Source organism: Bubalus kerabau, chromosome 17, assembly GCF_029407905.1.
Source record: "Bubalus kerabau isolate K-KA32 ecotype Philippines breed swamp buffalo chromosome 17, PCC_UOA_SB_1v2, whole genome shotgun sequence".
Classification (NCBI taxonomy): domain Eukaryota; kingdom Metazoa; phylum Chordata; class Mammalia; order Artiodactyla; family Bovidae; genus Bubalus; species Bubalus kerabau.
The window spans coordinates 67,800,175-67,818,247 of record NC_073640.1 but is presented as its reverse complement, the minus strand read 5'-3'; the positions used below and the strand labels follow the sequence as shown (position 1 = coordinate 67,818,247).

General features: G+C 49.8%; 1 long non-coding RNA gene and 1 pseudogene across 1 annotated transcript; one reads left to right on the top strand and one right to left on the bottom strand.

Moving 5' to 3' along the window:
• Positions 1-5,274: 5,274 nt before the first annotated feature.
• LOC129631463 (leukocyte immunoglobulin-like receptor subfamily A member 6) lies at positions 5,275-17,717 on the bottom strand (annotated as a pseudogene).
• On the top strand, positions 7,784-15,276 carry LOC129631467 (uncharacterized). Its single transcript, XR_008704041.1, has 3 exons — positions 7,784-8,808; positions 8,945-9,043; positions 14,351-15,276. It is a non-coding gene; the product is annotated as an uncharacterized LOC129631467 (long non-coding RNA).
• Positions 17,718-18,073: the final 356 nt, after the last annotated feature.

Sequence of the window (18,073 nt, the reverse complement as noted above, 5' to 3'; positions counted from 1 at the left end):
GGCTGCACTGACTGCCTTGCCAACGACCAAGCACAAGGTTCTCTTCCCTCTGCATTTTGGCAGCACTTGTCTTTTTCCTAGCAGTCGAGTGTCTGTAACACGTGCAGTGACATCTCACTGGCTCTGGCGTGTGCTCCCCTGAGGACTAGTGGATGCTGAGCACCTTTCCATGTCTGTTTGGTCATTTGGACATCGTCTTTTGAGAGATACCTGTTCAGGTCCTGTGCCCGTTTAAAAACTGGGTTGGTGTTACTTTGAGTTGAGTTGTGTGAGCTCCTTGTATATTTGAGAAGTAGCTCCAAGTCAGATGTGTGGTTTGCACACATCTCCTCTTGCACCCATTGCCTTTCCTGTGACTGTTTCCTTTGCTGGGTAGGTTTATATTTACCAGACTCCCCCTGGCCTGGTTCTGTCTTTGCTGCCTGTGCTTTTGGTGTCATATCCAAAGAAACCTTGTCCACACCCATGTCCCGACGCTCCCCCTGTGTCTTCCTCTTGTTCTCATGGTTCCAGGCCCTGTGTTTAAGTCTCTGCTGCCTTTTGAGATGATTCATGTATAGTGTGAGCTGAGGGTCCAGCTTCACCCTCCTGCTGGCTGTCATCTGGCTCTTCCAGCACCGTTTATTGAAGGGACTGTCCTTTCGCCTTCTGTGCTCTGGGCACCTTGTGGAAGATCAGTTCACTGAGCTGCTTCGGGACAATTACTTTCCATAACAAGGAAGCTCATAGATTTCCTGTTTTCCTGCAGTTTCTCTGCTGCCTTGGGCAGAGTCAGATCCCAGTTCTTGGGGCGTCTATGCTGCCCTTGGCAGAGCCATGGTTCCTGGTTCTCGGTGTTTCTTGTGGCTCTGCTTTGGTGTCTGTACGCTGGGAGAAGCAGCTGCCTCCTCTCGGATTTATGGTGGGATTTGCCCCCAGCCCAGTTAGAGATTCTAGAGCCTCTGATACATGCTCTGTGACATGAGGCTCCCCCGCCCTCCCGTCCGGGGAGACGATGCTGTGCCCCCACCCCGTTGTGCCCCTGCCCTGAGGGAGAAGTCTGAGGACCACGTGCTCCTCTAACCCCCGAGGCCAAGCCGGCCACACAGAGCCCTGTCCCTTCTCTTCCTGCTTTGCGACCCCACGTGTGTCTGTGGCCTGGTGCTCTTGTGAGCTGAGCAGCAAGGTGGTCTCTGAGGTAGCGGCCTGGAGCCTGGGGACGTGGCGCAGCTGCACCCACCGTCCTCCCGGGGAGGAGGGGCCTGGGCCCAAGGAGGGTCCTCTCAGTGCTGAACTGCGCCAGCTTATGGGAGGGGAGACAGGGAAACAGAACCTCCTCTGTTTATCCATTCAAAATAGTTCTCGGTTTTCTGTTCATCCGAGGTGTTGCAGCTCACTAGCTGAATTCTGCAGTTTGCATAAAGGTCATGAGGCGCAAATAATCCCGGTTTATCAGTGTTTCTGTGTGAGATGAGGGCTGGGACTTCCCCATCTGCCATCCTGCATAAAGCGCTGATTAAAGTTTCTGAAATGTGTCACACTGAGACCAGAAATGGAAAACAGAAATGATAGTTAACTCATGTGCATGCTAAGTCGCCCAGCCGTGTCCGACTCTTTGCGACCCCATGGCCTGTAGCCTGCCACGCTCCTCTGTGCATGGGATTCTCCAGGCAGGAATACTGGAGGGGGTGGCCATGCCCTCCTCCAGGGGATCTTCCCGACCCAGGGATTGAACGCAAGTCTCTTGCGTCTCCTGTACTGGCAGGCGGGCTCTTCACCACTAGTGCCCCCTGGGGAGCCCTGATAGTCCACATACACAGGGAAAAGCGAGAAGGGTAAGCAGGTATCTGGCGCCCTTTTGGAATGAGAGAAACGGAGTGATGGTAGGCTGCACTCGGGCTCCCCAGGTGGCTCAGGGGTAAGGAATCTGCCTGCCAGCGCAGGAGGTGCAGAGACTCTCGTCCCATCCCTGGGTGGGGAAGATCCCCTGGAGAAGGCCATGGCAGCCCACCTCAGTATTCTTGCCTGGAGAATCCATGGGCAGAGGAGCCTGGCGGGCTACTGTCTGTGGAGTCACAAAGAGTTGGACACGACTGAGCACGTGTGCATGTGCGCGCACCCACACACACACACACACACACACACACGAAGAGACTGCAGACCCAGACAACATGCCTGCCCACTCTGCAGACCGGATGCCCCCTCCCTCGGTTCTGCAGTTTGTGTGTGCATCTTCAGGGCTTTGTAAATGGAGTACCACGTCATCTGCATACAGGGACAGTTTTGCCTCCTTCCTGCCCCAAGTTGAATCCTTTTTTTTTTCTTGCCTGATTGCTATGACTAGGACTTCCAGTGGTGTGTTGAACACAAATGGTGAGAGTGGGCGTCCTTACCTTGTCCCAGAGCTCTAGAAAGGCTTTCCGCTTGTTACCTTTGAGTACTGTGTTGACTGTGTGCTTGTCATAAATCGGTTTTATTACGTTGAGATGTCTTCCCTTTGTACTCACTTTGGCGAGACTTTTTATGATGAATGGATGTTGAATTTTATCAGTGCTTTCTCTGAACCTATCAAGACGAGCATGTTGATTTGTCTTTTCTCTTGTTGATGTGGCGATTCACTTTGATTGATTTGCACATGTTGAATTATCCTTGTGACCCTGGTATGAATCCAAGTTGATCACGGCGTGTGATTCTTTTTGTGTGTTGTTGAATTCGGTTAGCTAATATTTTGTTGCACGTTTTGCATGTATGTTCATAGAGCACTTTGTTCTGTAAGTTTTCTTTTTTGGTTGTGTCTTTGTGTGGTTTAGATACCGGGGTGACGGTGGCTCATAGAAAGACTCTGGGAGCGTTTCGTCCTCTCAGTCTCCTGGGAGAGTGTGAAGAGGGTCATATAAGTTCCTCTTTGTCAGTTTGGTAGAAGTCCTCCATGAAGCCATCCAGTTCTGGCCTCTGGTTTGCATGGAGTTTTCACTGGTGTTATTACAGTTTCTGTGTAGCTTCCAGTGGCTGGTCTGTTCAGGCTGTCTGGGTCTTCTTGCCTGCATTCTGGCGGGCTGTGTGTCTCTAGAGACTCGTGTGTGTCTCTTCCAGTTTTGCTGTCGGATGGCTCAGCACACAGTGCTTCTTAGTACTCTCTTATAAACTTTTGTATCTCTGAGGTATCAATTTTAAAAATTAATTATTAATTAATTTTGGCTGTGCTGGACTTCCCTGGTGGCTCAGATGGTAAAGAATCTGCCTGCAATGCAGGAAACCTGGGTTTCATCCCTGGGTGGGGAAGATCCCCTGGAGGAGGGCAATGCAACCCACTCCAGTATTCTCACCTGGAGAATCTCACGGACACAGGAGTCTGGTGGGCTACAGTCCATGCGGTCCCAAAGAGTCCGACACGCCTGAGGGACAGACAGTGTTGGGTCTTCCTCGCTGCCCAGGGGCTTTCCTCCCGTTGAGCTTAGCTCAGGAAGCTTTTCTCTTCGCTGCGGTGCCTAGGCTCCTCGCTTTGATGGCATGTCTTGTCGCAGGGCAGGGCTCTGGGCCCGTGGGCTCAGCATTTGCGGCCCGCGCGGGATCTTCTCGAAGCAGGGATGGAACCCGCATCCCCTGCTTTGGCGGCTGGATTCTTATACGCCAAGCCACCAGGGAAACCCGGTAGCAGCTCTTGTTCCTCCTGTCTCATTTCTTATTGTATGTATTTGAGTCCCACGTTGTTGCCTTTTGAATTTGATGTGATGGACTGGACTCCTACAGTCGTATTTCACTTATTCACCATCATGCTTGAAAACTGATCTGTGTTCCTGTAGCAGTCCAGCTTTGTGCATTTTTTGTATAAAATTCTGTCGCATATATATATATACACCAAACCATTCATTTTGGTGAAAGTGATTTCTGTAACTTTTCCTACTGTGAACAACCCACGTGTCCTTTTTCTGCTTGTACACGTGTGGCCGTGCACGCATCTTCCTCTGGGTTATACAACTGTGGGCCAGCGCTGTGTCTCTGCCCTTTAACTGAGTTGCTGTCGACTCTCCAGATTGACCGGGCTGATGAGTACCCCTGCCCGTGATGTGCTGGGATTCCTCAGAGTCAGCCTTGTCTCGTCCATCGTTTTCTCTTTCCCTCTCTTACAGATGAACTAGGAGGTGGGCATCTCATTTCAGGGAACCTGGGGCATAAAACTGAGGTGCAGACGATCCTATGTGATTGTAATGAGAAGACACATCTGGACACGTGGGGCCATCGGTGGGGGCTGGCTGGACCAGACTCGCCCTGTGGGAAAGTCCGCCTGCTCCTTCCTTCCCACCCGGCCTTCAGCGTGTTCACCCGGGCTCCTTGAGGTTGGCCACGGAGCGCGTTTGTCCCAAAGGAGACACACAGTTCACACTGGGCTCTTTAAGCATGTATTGCCTGCTGATTTTGTCTGTGCCGGGACTGTGTTGCTGCGGGGGTGTGTCTGGTTATGTGAGCGGGGCTACTCCCTTGCTGCGGTCTCCAGACGCTAGGCGTCTGCAGCACTGGTCTGTCTGCGGCACGTGGGCTCCAGGACGTGCCTGGAGCAGTCACTGCGGCTCACAGACTCACTTGCTCCTTGGCGCGTGGGGTCCCCCAGGATCACAGATTGAACCCGTGTCTCCTGCATTGGCTGGCAGACTCTTCACCACCAGGGAAACCCCATATCGGGGTTCTTTACACAACGATATATTCCTGAGCTCATTTACCAGCGTAGCCCTGACTGTCACTTCAAACACCAGGGTGTCCCTTCACACTGACAGTGTTTCTGGAGAAACTACACCGGTGTCCTCTGATGAGGAGGAGGGGCATGAGGGGTCCAGAGGGGGCTCAGGGAAGAGTTTAGGATCCAACTGTTCCAAACAGGGCCCCACTTTAACCCATTCATTCAATTACTTAAACGACATTGTGTTTCTGAGAAGGGATGGAGGTCATTGTGCACACCAGAGAAGGCGGGTATGAACAATGAGGCTCACGTCCTCCATGAGACTGGACAGAGCCTGCGGGCGTGCAGGGTGAGGACCCGCCCCTGCCATGTAGGACGCGCCTCGGGCCGGGAGTGAGAGGAGACAGGGCGTCCTCCCTGGGAGGGAGGGCGCCCCCGTGAGCAGAGGCTGAGCCCCCCGGGGCACCGGGGCCTCTTCCTGCCCCCCGCGGCGCGTCTCTTCCCCAGGGGTCTCTGCAGACAGCGCACCAAGCATGCGTGGCAAAGGCTCTTCCCGAAGCTTCTGGGCTGGAAGCTGGCGTCCCGGGCTCCGGTGCTCTGGGCGGTGTGGAGCCCCGTGCTCAGCTCCGGGCCGCGTCTCGGGCTCCTCTGCAGTCGTGCCGAGCCTGGCAGAGAAGGATCCAGAGGAGCAGCAGGACAGAGGCCGCGAGGCCCATCCGAGTGAGATTCTGCACCGTGTAGTCTGGGGTGAGGGCGCACAGGTCAGAGCCGGCCCCTTCACCAGGAAGCGGGGTGTGCGCCCAGGGCACCGGTTCCTGGGAGAGGACCTGGCCCTGGAGCCCAGCCCCTGACGGGGACGCTGTCCTTGTTCCCACTCGTGGGTCTGACTGCGGTGATGGGGAAGGGTGTCAGGGGGCCTGAGGGTCCTGAAGGGAGGCTGTGGGTGGTCCATGTCTTCCTTGGGAGCCTCCCGGGGCCTCTCTTACTGTCTCAGACGTTCCTGCTCAGGACCCTGAGCTGCCAGAGCTCAGACAGCACAGGGTGGGGCCCACCCCTTAGCTTAGTCGGCTGGGTCCCGGGGTGGGGGCCGCCCCTGAGTGGTGTCTGCGGGGTCCTGGGGTGGGAGCCGCCCCTCAGCGGTGGTCTGCGACGTCCCACGGACCCACCACCACCCCCTACAGACGCTCGCTCAGTCCTCTGCGTCTGCCGTCTTGACTCTGCCTGGGGGAGGGGGCGATCCCTGGAGCCTCCGGAAGTATGATGGGGTGGGGGCGGGTCTGCGCCTCCGCAGACTGACCCCCAATCCAGCAGCCTCAGGCCCCTGCAGCCTGTGGCTCCGGCGCCATCTCCACCCGACTCTCCACCAGCCCTTGACGATCTGAGGGGCCTTGTCCTCCCAGAGAATTTCAAAGCGCCCTGGGGTGGGCTGTCTCCCCTGAGCACAGAGCCACGAGACTCGCCAGGTTCGGGTCTGGGTCTGTGGCTGGGAGAATGGGGCCCTGGGAATAAGCCCAGGAGGGGGTGGACTGGGTCAACCCGGGGTCCCCACCTCACTCCCCTCTGCCCTGCACGGCCCTGTGGCCTCCTCTAGACCCTTGCACTGTCCACCTGCCCCTCGGGGACCCCAGTGCGGGAGGCAGGGGCGGGGGTCAGGCTCTGAGGCCCCTCCCTCAGGGGGCCCCTCCATCAGCGCCCCCTCCTCCACCACCGCCCTGCGCTCCCGGGGCAGAGCCCCGAGCTGCTGAGTGAGACGGACAGACCAGGGCCTCACCTAAGACCACGAGCGCCAGGGGCTCACTGGGCTGTAACAGCAGGTAGGGGTCTGTGCTGAGTGAGCGGTAGCACCTGTAGGTGCCCCCGTGGGCTGAGGTCACAGGGCTCAAGGAGAACTCGGCCTGGTACTGCCCGTTTTGGTCCTGAGAGCGCAGATGCAGGGGGCGATGGGCTTCCCCCTCTTTGGACAGAAGGAAGGTGTCCGTCCGTTTTCCTGACTGACAGCAGGGTCACGGTCTCCCCCGGGGCCACCGAGGGGCCTGGCCGCACCGAGAGGGAGGGTCTGTCTCTGAGCCGTCCTGCAGAGAGGAAGGGGGTGTGGGCGCCGGCCCGGGTTCTGAGCGAGACTCCGTGGGCCTCTCTGGCCCCTCAGCGCTGTCTCTGTTTCTCAAAGTCTCTCCCCTCCCCGACCCCGTTTCTCTGTCCCTCCCTGGGACCCCTCCCCCTGGTCCCAGCATCACCCCTGAGGCTCCCCGGTGGAGCCTGTGCAGAGTCTGGTCCCCAGCTGACCCGCTGGCTCCTCACCTGCCACCAGCAGCTCCAGGGGCTCGCTGGGGGCCGACCACTCGGAGGAGAGGCCGTGTCCACCGTAGCATCTGTACCGGCCCCCGTGGACGGTGCCAACTGGGCCCAGGGGGAAGTCAGCCTGAGAGAGCCCCTCCTGGGGCCTCCGGGCATGGCGCTGGGGGAGGTCCTGTTCCCCCTCCTTGGACAGAGCGAATCTGGTGTAGCTGATGTCAAAGGGACACACTGGAGGGTCAGGTTCTGTCCAGAGATGACAACAGGGCCCTGCGGGGTCAGGAGGGAGGGCTTCACAGAGAGCCCTGGGGAGAGACATGTTCTGGCTTGTAGGGACCGCTTCCCTCATGGACCCCCCTCCCCCGGCCCGGCCCCAGGCCTTGCCGTGTCTCAGTCTGTGTGTCTGTCCTGTGAGCCCCATGCTTCTCTCCCCACCCTCTCACAGGGGCTCCCCTTGGGAGCAGAGACCCCAGTACGTTGTCTTGTCTGAACAAATGTATGCGGTCAGGACGGGACTTCCTCACCTGGGACCAGGAGCTCAAGGGGGTCGCTGGGGGCCGACCACACCCGAGGGGTGTCCCTGTTAAAGCCGTAGCATCTGAACGTCCACCCGTGCCTGGGGGTCATGGGGCCCACGGGGAACAGGGCCTGGGTCTGCCTGTCGGGGGTTTGCTGTCCATCCAGGGTCCGAGGGGACTTGTCTTCTCTTTCCTTGGTCAGAAGGAATCTGTTAAATCCCTGACGGGAGGCACACTGCAGGGTCACGTTCCCTCCCGAGGTCACCTGTTGGGGGCCGGCGTGAGGCACTCCGCCCATGGCAAAGGTCATGAGGAAGGAGGCTTGACATACGCAAAGGCGGGATCGAGCCTCAGGAGTCCCCCTGAAAATCCTCAAGCATCTACCCCCATAACCAGAGCCTGCCTACCTTACTACTTTGTGCTCTCACCTACACCTCTGGCTTTACGGGGGGCTGTCCCCCACCACCTCTTTCGGAGAAGGAGTTAACTTAGAGCTCCAGTTAATAATAATTCCTGGGCATGATAGGAGTGTTTTAACCTACAGACTCCTCTGAAGGTTCTCTAGCCTGCCTGACAGGCTTGTCCGGCCACATGTGATTGCTCACAGCCTCCCAACCGTGAGAGGCACGAGATGCTTTAAACCTTCTAAAAACAGGTTCCTTAGAAAAGTTAGAAAATTATTAGTATAAGTATAATGGGCTGATTAGAAATCATCTTGGTGAAGGGTTTTTCATTTGTTGAGCTGATGTTTACTGCTAAGTCTCCATATCCCCTGCCCTTACACACATTAATGAATATATAGAAGAAATAAGTATTAACCTTTGATATAAATCACGTTAGACCTTAGGCTAAGTAAATTCTTTCCTTAACTAAAACCCACTACACCCTCACCCTATAGGAATGTAACTTTATTTGGGTGGCGTCTGTTTTAAGAATAATCACCCCTGGAGAAATAAGTGTCCTGGTTGACTGACCGCTGTCACAAGGAGAGGGTCGTAAATTGTCAGCAGGCCCCCTGGCCAGAAGATGATGTAACACCCCTAAGACCTCTGTATACATTTGTATGAAGCACCTGACTTTGATAAAAGTCAGGACTGCTGACCCCGCGTGACTTTTGCATAACACCTCAGTGTATAAAAGTAGACCATGGAAAATAAAGAATGGGGATCAGTTCCTCGAAAGACTGGTCTCCCCATGTCTCTCTCTCTCTCACTCTGGTTGAGTCTCCATCTGGAGCGTGGAACCCACCATGCTTACTAATTATGCCTGGGCTTCTAAGATCTGACCGGGGAGGCCTCAGTGTCTCCTCTCCTTCGGGAGAACGGAAGGATGCCTGCGGCCTACGTAAGTGGTGCAAACTTCTTGTCTTGAAGTTTTATTGGTCCCCCGCGTAAACCAAGCTACTCAGCCTCTTTTCTCCACTGAATTTTCCTACTGAGCTATCCTTATTCTTTTCCTTAATTAACGTTTAATTAAGCAGTTGTTTCCTGACCCTCGCCTATGCCGTCTCTCCTTCGAATACCCTGGATCAGCTGGGGCTGGACCCCGGCAGGTGGCGCCCGAGACAGGATATTCCAAGGTAAGCTCCCTGCAATTAGGGTCATCAGCTCTATTGCTCCCCCGTTCTCGGAACAACTGGGTCATCAGCCCTCTTGTTCCCCCATGGAGCAGTTTGGGTCATCAGCTCTACTGCTTCTCCCTCGGAACAGTTTTGGGTCATCAGCCTGCTGTTCCCCCCCCCCCCCCGGAACAATCTGGGTCATCAGCCCTATTGTTCTTCCAGTGTTCGGGACGGCTAGGACCCCACTCAAGGGTGCCGCGGACCCCCCTGTAGGATCGACAGGGCGAGAGGAGTGGGAAGTGTTGAAAGTGTTGAAGAGTTAGAGAGAAAAAACGGTTTCTAAAAAGGCTGACAAGAAAGGCCTGATCTTTTGATAGCTAAAAGCAAAATCTATTACACTTAATTTTCTGACATGGGTAACACTGAAACTAAGAATGGCAACTCTTTATACAAGTAATCTTGAAACTGTTAAAGAGGCTACTGTTAATTTAGATACTTGGGTGAAGGTAAAAAAAAAAAAACAACTAAAAACTTATCCTATAAATATGATTAAAAATGTTCTGAACCCTCGTCATGAGGCTGTGGGATAACCTATGGGAGAGGCTATAGCGGTGGATGGTAGTGGGTCTCCACCTTCTGCGCAGATCATATTTTCTGCCATTGATGAGGAAAAGGAAGGAGACTGTGCTCTACCTCCCGAGGAGTGAGAGGGCTTACAGGACGCTGCGGCCGGGCGCCCTGGCGAGCCCCCTCTCCCTTTACACAAACCTTTAAAAATTTATCCAACAATTTCTGATTTAAGGCAACTACTCCACCTCCGCTTGCACCTCCCAGGGCCTAAGAATTCCCCAGTTTACATCCAAAGCCTCCCAGAGCATTGCCTAGGGTTGAACAAGATTAAAAGTTTTCTTTTAAACAAAGGAGCTTTTAAAGAATACACAATATACAGAGCCTGCTCCTTGCAAAAAAAAACCCCCTCAGGGGGGCCTCACCCAAGCAAAAAAAAAAAAAAAAAAAAAAGAGAAAAAGAAAAAAGGAAAGAAAATAGAGAAAGATCTAAAGATAAAAAAAGAACTAAAGAGTGAAAAGGAGAGAGGAACGGAGAAATAAGGAATCAGGGAATGCAGCAAGATAGAAAAAGGAAAAAAGGAAGTTAGAAAAAGAGATACAGAGAGAAAGAGAGGGGGAGAGAGAGAAAGTAAGAAGGAAGAAGGGAGAATGAAAGAGGGAAACAAGAAGGAAATGATAGAAAGTAAAAGAGAAGAGAAGAGGAAGGAAAAAAGATAGAGTGAGGGAAAGAAAACTTGAGAAAGATTTAGAGAAGAAGGAAAAAAAAAATCAGCAGAGGAGAGAGGAGAGGACTTACAGGACACTGTGGCCAGACGCCCTGGCGAGCTACCTCCCCCTCTGCGCAAACTTTAAAAAAACTTATCCACCACTTTCTGATTTGGGGCGATAGCCGCCGCCTCCGTTTGCGCCTTCCAGGGCCCAAGAGTTCCCCACTTTGCCCCCAAAGCCTCTCAAAGTGTTGCCTAAGCCTGAAAAAGATAAACAGTTTTTTAAACAGTGGAGCTTTTAAAACAGACTGCATGCACAATATGCAAAGGTGCTCCTTGGAGAAAACCCCCTCAGGGGGGTCTCACCCAGGCTAAGAGGAAAGCAGAACGGTAAGGGGATTTAGCAACAATATTAACCCCTGACAAGCCGGTTACTCCAATTCCAATGGGAGTGGCTGGCCCCCTACCTGAGGGCATTGTAGGACTTGTGCTAGGGCGTAGCTCGCTTTCTTTTCAAAAAATTTTGGTGGTGCACGGTGTAGTCGATTCTGATTATATTGGAGAAATTGAAGTTTTGACCTCACCGCCTACTAAAACTGTGCAAATTAATAAAGGTCAAAGAGTAACACAGTTTTTGCTTTTTACCTTAGTATCAGACAGGAAAAAAACTTGACTTCTCAGGCTAGGAGCCACAGAGTATTTGGATTTAGTGATCTAGCTTTTTGGGTGCAGGAAATTACAGCTCCAAGGCCTTTAAAAGATCTTTTAATTCAAGAAAATAAAATGTCAGGGCTATTAGACACAAGAACAGACGTCTCTTAACATTGCTGGGAAAAACTGGCCCAGTTCCTGGCCCACGTATACTATTGAAAATGAGTTGGTGAGATTAGAGAAAGTGGTATGCAGGGTGGGAATGCTGTAGAAAAAAAGGTGAGGGAGAGTTTAAAACCTTGAAGAGTAGTGAGTTCCCCATTGCTGGAAGTATTCAAGCAAAGATTAGATGGTTGCTTGTCATCTGGAAAGCTATGGACCAGATTTAGGTTGCAAAATGATGACTGGAAGAGCTTGTGGGGATGTTGTACAGCACCTCTTTGCTTGCTTCTCATGTTTAAGTCTGCCAAAAGTTTTAAAAACTGCCCCTTTGAAGCGGAGAGATTGTTTACTAACTTTAAATGATTTCCAAAAATTATTAGGGGACATTAATTGGATACGCCCACATTCAAAACTGACTACTGCAGATTTAAAGCCTTTGTTTGATTGCTTAAAAGGCGATCCTAATTCCAGTTCTAAGAGAAAGTTGACTAAGACGACAGACGGCTCTTATTAAAGTAGATGAGACCTTAAATGATCAGTTAATTAGGATTAATATTACCAAAAGATGAGATTAAATTATTCTTGCCACAAAACACACACCTACAGGGTGCTTGTGACAAAAAGGCCCGTTGGTTCCATCTACCAGTGACCCCAAGAAAAATAGTTTTATCTTATCCCAGCTTGGTTGCACAATTAATTATAAAAGGAGGAAAAAAGAAGTGTGGAACTTTTTAGAAAAGAAGTAGCAAATATAGTAATTCCATTCAATAAGGATCAACTGCAAGTCTTTTACAAGATAGTGATCATTGGCAAGTTGCCCTGATAGATTTCAGGGGTCAAATTTTGTTTCATTTGCCCTCAAGCCCCCATAGTAGTTAAAAGTTCAAAAATGTTAGATTGGCAGTTTAAAGATACCTGTGAAACTTTCCAACCCTATGTAGTTCCTACGCTCCCCTTTACCCTATGGGGGAGGGACGTGCTGTCTCAAATAGGAGATACTCAGAGAAGGGTTTTCTCAATTTCTTAGTTATCAACAGGCGGTACAATTAACAATACTATATATATTATTATTATAAATACATAATATAAATATATTTGCCTAATTACAGTTTGCCTAATTAGATATGGGTACAAATAAAATATAATAAAGGTATACTTAATTCTATTTGTAGATCTATACTTAATTAATTTGTATATAATTAATATGTATACTATATATGCATATTATATATATACTATATAATTAAATGTATATTGCAGTAATATAATGTGTGTGTGGCTGATATTAATTGGTATGGATTGATGTACTGTGATATATGTTCTATATACTGTATAATTATATTATATATGTGTGACATATATTATTGCAGTACATTGGTTTGTGTTGGTTGGTATTAGCTGTGCACGTATTGTATTGCTTTAATATATATTAATTAATAATTATAAAGATTAATTCAAGTATATTGATTTTTATATATTATATGTCAATAAGTTTATACTTGTTGCCATATATAAATACATATATAAATACATTTTGCATTTAGGCATATCTGTATACCAAAATGAGATAAGGAGTTTATACATTTGTTATTTAAATTTATACAGAGACCTAAACTAAACATTAGACCTAAATTAACATATCCCTAAATTTATGTTGTTAAAATGTAAATTTTAAAAATTTAAAAAATTAAATTGACAACTGCTTGACAATTCCTTTACCATGAAACCCCCATAGGTGTAATTGGGGTAGCCAGACAAAAAATTGGTTTTATGGCAAAACGGCCCCCTAGAGTGGGTCCATCTTCCCGCTCAAACTAAAAAAGTAGCGGCTTCTTATCCAGGATTGATAGCTACTTTGATATTAAAAGAAAAAAGCGGAACATTAAATTATTTGGTAAAGAGACATCAGAAATTGTAATTCCATATAATAAGAAACAACTTGATGCTCTTCTAATGTTTGAAAATTGGCAGATTGCTATAGGAAACTATTTTGGTCAAATTTTTGCATCATTTACCTTCACATGTTTTGTTGAATTTTATATCCAGACATCCAGTTATTTTTCCTGTCAGATGTAAACAATCTCCTATTCCAAATGCTCAGATAATTTTTACTGACGGGTTAGCAAATGGTAAAGCCTCCATAGTTACTAAAAATCACCAAAAGGTTTTAAAAACACGGGAAACTTCAGGTCAAAGAGCTGAAATAACAACAGTCATAGAGGCTTTTGCTATGTTTGCAGATGAAAAATTTAACTTTTATTCTGATTCTCAGTATATTGTCAGGTTGTTTCCACATATTGAAACTGTGGTTTTGCTGAAAATAAAACTACCATATTTCATTTGTTAAGTAAATTACAGCAACAAATTTGGAAAAGGAATAAAATATTTTTCATTGGACACATTCGGGCTCATTCCGGATTGCCCGGCCCTTTAAATGCCTTTAATGATTTGGCTGACTTGTTAACCAGAAATACAGTGGCTACTGTGATTGAGGAGGCCAGAGCCTCTCACTCACTTCATCATCAATACGTTACTGCCTTAAGATATCAATTCCAAATTCCTAGAGAGATTGCTCGAGAGATTGTGCGTTCCTGCCTACACTGCCCCACTGTTTATAATAGTCTACCTATGGGAGTTAATCCTCGCGGTCTCAAACCTAACGTACTCTGGCAAATGGATGTTAACTCATGTCTCTTCATTTGGAAAACTGTCTTTTGTTAATGTAACTGTAGATACCTTTTCTCACGTTATTATTGCAACTGCTCGTACAGGGGAAGTAGTTAAAGATGTGATACAACATCTCTTTACTTGTTTTTCATATTTGGGCCTGCCAAAAGCTCTGAAAACTGACAACGCTCCTGCTTACACTTCTAAGTCTTTTCAGGAATTTTGTATAAAGTTTCAAATTAAACATAATACTGTCATCCCTTATAATCCCCAGGGACAGGCCATTGTTGAAAGACCACATCAAACATTAAAAATCCAAATTCAAAAACTAAAAGAAGGGGAGTTTAAGTATAGCTCTCCCCATCAAATCTCCCCATCAAACATGCTCTTTTCGTAATAAATATTCTAAATACTGATCTGGCTGGAATTACTGCAATGCTTCGTCATTGGTGCCTAGAGCAATTAAATGCAAAACCATTAGTCAAATGGAAGGACCTCCTCTCAGGACAATGGAAGGGTCCTGACCCATTATTAACTAGCGGTCGAGGATGTGCTTGTATTTTTCCAGAGGACGCAGATTCACCAATTTGGGTTCCAGACAGGCCAGGTTCGAGGCACGTGCTCGCTCGCCCCGCCCACCAGGCAGCTCTCGCCTCCGCGCCTCCAGCCTCGCCCTGCACCCTCCTCGCTGCACCCCACGACCTAGAGCAAAGAAGTTTGTGCAGCGAGTGAGGGCCAGAGAGGAGAGCGCACCCGCAAAGTGCCGTCCAGACCAGCGCGGCGCCCGCCAGCAGGGGAGACAAGATAAACATCGAGATCCCAGCGAGACTGACAGGGCTGCTGCAGCGTGAACTCCAACCAAAAAATAATTCTATTTATTCTGTTTTAGCTTGTCTACCCTTGCCTTATGTTTTCCTTTTTACTAATGACTCCAACAAACTTAATGTATTCATGAGTTATTCAGGTGGACCTAACGTGGTAACTTGTGAACAATGTATGCTTTCATCTTGTTTAAACCCTCAATGTAATGTTTGCTCCTTTGTGGTGTTACATTGCCCATCCTATCTTATGGTGCCTATATGATAGCTATGGTCTTGCTGTGTTACAACAACTGCAGGATTTAATGCGATCGCGATGGTTTGTGGGCTTACTTATTTTAGGAATATCAGCTTTAATAGCAGCAATTAGTTCTGTTACTGCGGCAGCAATATCATTGACTCAACAAGTGCATACTGCCCAATATGTTGATACCATGTCTAAAAATGTTTCTTTAACTCTAGCGACTCAGGAAGCTATAGATAGGAAATTAGAGATGAGAGTAGACGCCTTAGAAGAAGCAATTATGCATATTGGGACTGAGTTACAGGCTTTAAAGGTGAAGATGGCTTTGACATGCCACACTGATTACAGGTGGATATGCGTGACATCTTTGAAGGTAAACGAGACAGATTATGAATGGGAAAAGATTAAAAATCATATCTCAGGTGTTTGGAATAGTTCTGATATTGGCCTGGACTTAGGGAAACTTCATAATCAAATACAGACCTTGGAACACTGTTGACTGGATTTTACCGCCGCTGGAGCAGCTAATGACTTTTTTCACACCTTCTCTAACTTTATTTCTGGAAAAAATATTCTGTCTAATATCCCTAGTTATGATGTCGTTGGTGCTCAAATCCTACTTCTCATAAACATTCTTCCTTGTATTGTCAGGATTCTTCGGCAGAGCATTTGGAAGCTCGGGACTGAGCTGCATCTGGCTGTTTTAAGAAATAAAAAAGGGGGAGATGTTGGGGGCCGGCGTGAGGCACTCCGCCCATGGCAAAGGTCATGAGGAAGGAGGCTTGACATACGCAAAGGTGGGATCGAGCCTCAGGAGTCCCCCTGAAAATCCTCAAGCATCTACCCCCATAACCAGAGCCTGCCTACCTTACTACTTTGTGCTCTCACCTACACCTCTGGCTTTATGGGGGGCTGTCCCCCACCACCTCTTTCGGAGAAGGAGTTAACTTAGAGCTCCAGTTAATAATAATTCCTGGGCATGATAGGAGTGTTTTAACCTACAGACTCCTCTGAAGGTTCTCTAGCCTGCCTGACAGGCTTGTCCGGCCACATGTGATTGCTCACAGCCTCCCAACCGTGAGAGGCACGAGATGCTTTAAACCTTCTAAAAACAGGTTCCTTAGAAAAGTTAGAAAATTATTAGTATAAGTATAATGGGCTGATTAGAAATCATATTGGTGAAGGGTTTTTCATTTGTTGAGCTGATGTTTACTGCTAAGTCTCCATATCCCCTGCCCTTACACACATTAATGAATATATAGAAGAAATAAGTATTAACGTTTGATATAAATCACGTTAGACCTTAGGCTAAGTAAATTCTTTCCTTAACTAAAACCCACTACACCCTCACCCTATAGGAATGTAACTTTATTTGGGTGGCGTCTGTTTTAAGAATAATCACCCCTGGAGAAATAAGTGTCCTGGTTGACTGACCGCTGTCACAAGGAGAGGGTCGTAAATTGTCAGCAGGCCCCCTGGCCAGAAGATGATGTAACACCCCTAAGACCTCTGTATACATTTGTATGAAGCACCTGACTTTGATAAAAGTCAGGACTGCTGACCCCGCGTGACTTTTGCATAACATCTCAGTGTATAAAAGTAGACCATGGAAAATAAAGAATGGGGATCAGTTCCTCGAAAGACTGGTCTCCCCATGTCTCTCTCTCTCTCACTCTGGTTGAGTCTCCATCTGGAGCGCGGAACCCACCATGCTTACTAATTATGCCTGGGCTTCTAAGATCCGACCGGGGAGGCCTCAGTGTCTCCTCTCCTTCGGGAGAACGGAAGGACGCCTGCGGCCTACGTAAGTGGTGCAAACTTCTTGTCTTGAAGTTTTATTGGTCCCCCGCGTAAACCAAGCTACTCAGCCTCTTTTCTCCACTGAATTTTCCTACTGAGCTATCCTTATTCTTTTCCTTAATTAACGTTTAATTAAGCAGTTGTTTCCTGACCCTCGCCTATGCCGTCTCTCCTTCGAATACCCTGGATCAGCTGGGGCTGGACCCCGGCAGTCACCACAGGGCTCTGCAGGGCTGAGAGGCTGGGTTTGATGTAGCGTCCTAGGAGAGGAGGAGGTAGCTGGTTCCGTGGGGCCCCCACCCTGCCCTCCCCTCCCCAGGACTGGGCTGTGAGAGGGACACCCCCTGAGAGCAGACGCCCTCCCAAGGGCAGAGCCCAAGGCCCCCAAGTGTCCCTCACGTGTCACCACCAGCTCCAGGGGGTCACTGCGCTCTGACCAGCCAGTGCGGGTTCCATAGTAGCAGTCAGCTCCCTGCGTGGTCCTGTCCCATGTATTGGATGGAGAACCTGGCATTGTCCCCGACCCGGGGGTTTCTGTCTGTCCCAGAAAACGGGGATTTCCTCTTTATCCAGATGGAACTCCTGGGCCCCCAAGGGCCCCTGACACCAGATGATCATGGGGCTCCCCCAGGGGACCACAGAGCCTGGCTCAGCCCAGATGGTGGATTTGGGGAGGGTCCCTGGAAGGAAATCAGAGGTGGGCTCACCAGGCGTCCCCCCCATGCCCCGGCTCTCAACCCAGACCTCCCAGACTGCCTGTCCGTAAGCCCCGAGCTGCCTTCCCCCTGCCCATAGCCTGGGGGTGACCTTGTCCCCATGAGAGGAGGGAGCTGGGCCCTGGGACAGGCTCACTGGCCTGCACCTGGGTCCTCAGGGCCACACTCAGTCCTGGAAGAGAGCGCCCTGTGAGAGGTGTGCTCTCAGCTCTGAGCAGTGCCTCTCCACCTAGGGAGCCTCCTGGGCCCTGGGGTCCCCCGACACAGCAGGCTGGCTGGGGGGTCCCTCCAGACCACGGCTCTGCCTGCCCCTCTTATCTCACCAAGGCAGAGCAGGGCGGGGAGCGCAGGGGCCATGGCGTCTCCTCCCTGCGGTCCAGGCTGTGAGGATGAAGGAGACCTGGGTGTCCTCCGGAAAGACAGACCACAGGGTGTGTCCTGTCTGAGGCTGGTGCTTCACATCACATCAGCAACGCCACAGGAAGGGGAACTACCTCTTCGTGAGAACCTAGCTCTCGTTCCCGTGAAAGTCCCAGTGTGTTCCCGAGACACCCATTTCAGGTGTGGGCAAGCAGGGCATGTCCTTCCTCCGAGAGCCTCACTTCGGGGTCTGTTTCCTCCTATGCCCGTACATCAGCAGGTCCCCGTGGGGTTCTCACCATGGATGGGTCACCAGGCCCTGGAGATGCTTCGGGGAGGATGCCAGCCCCTGC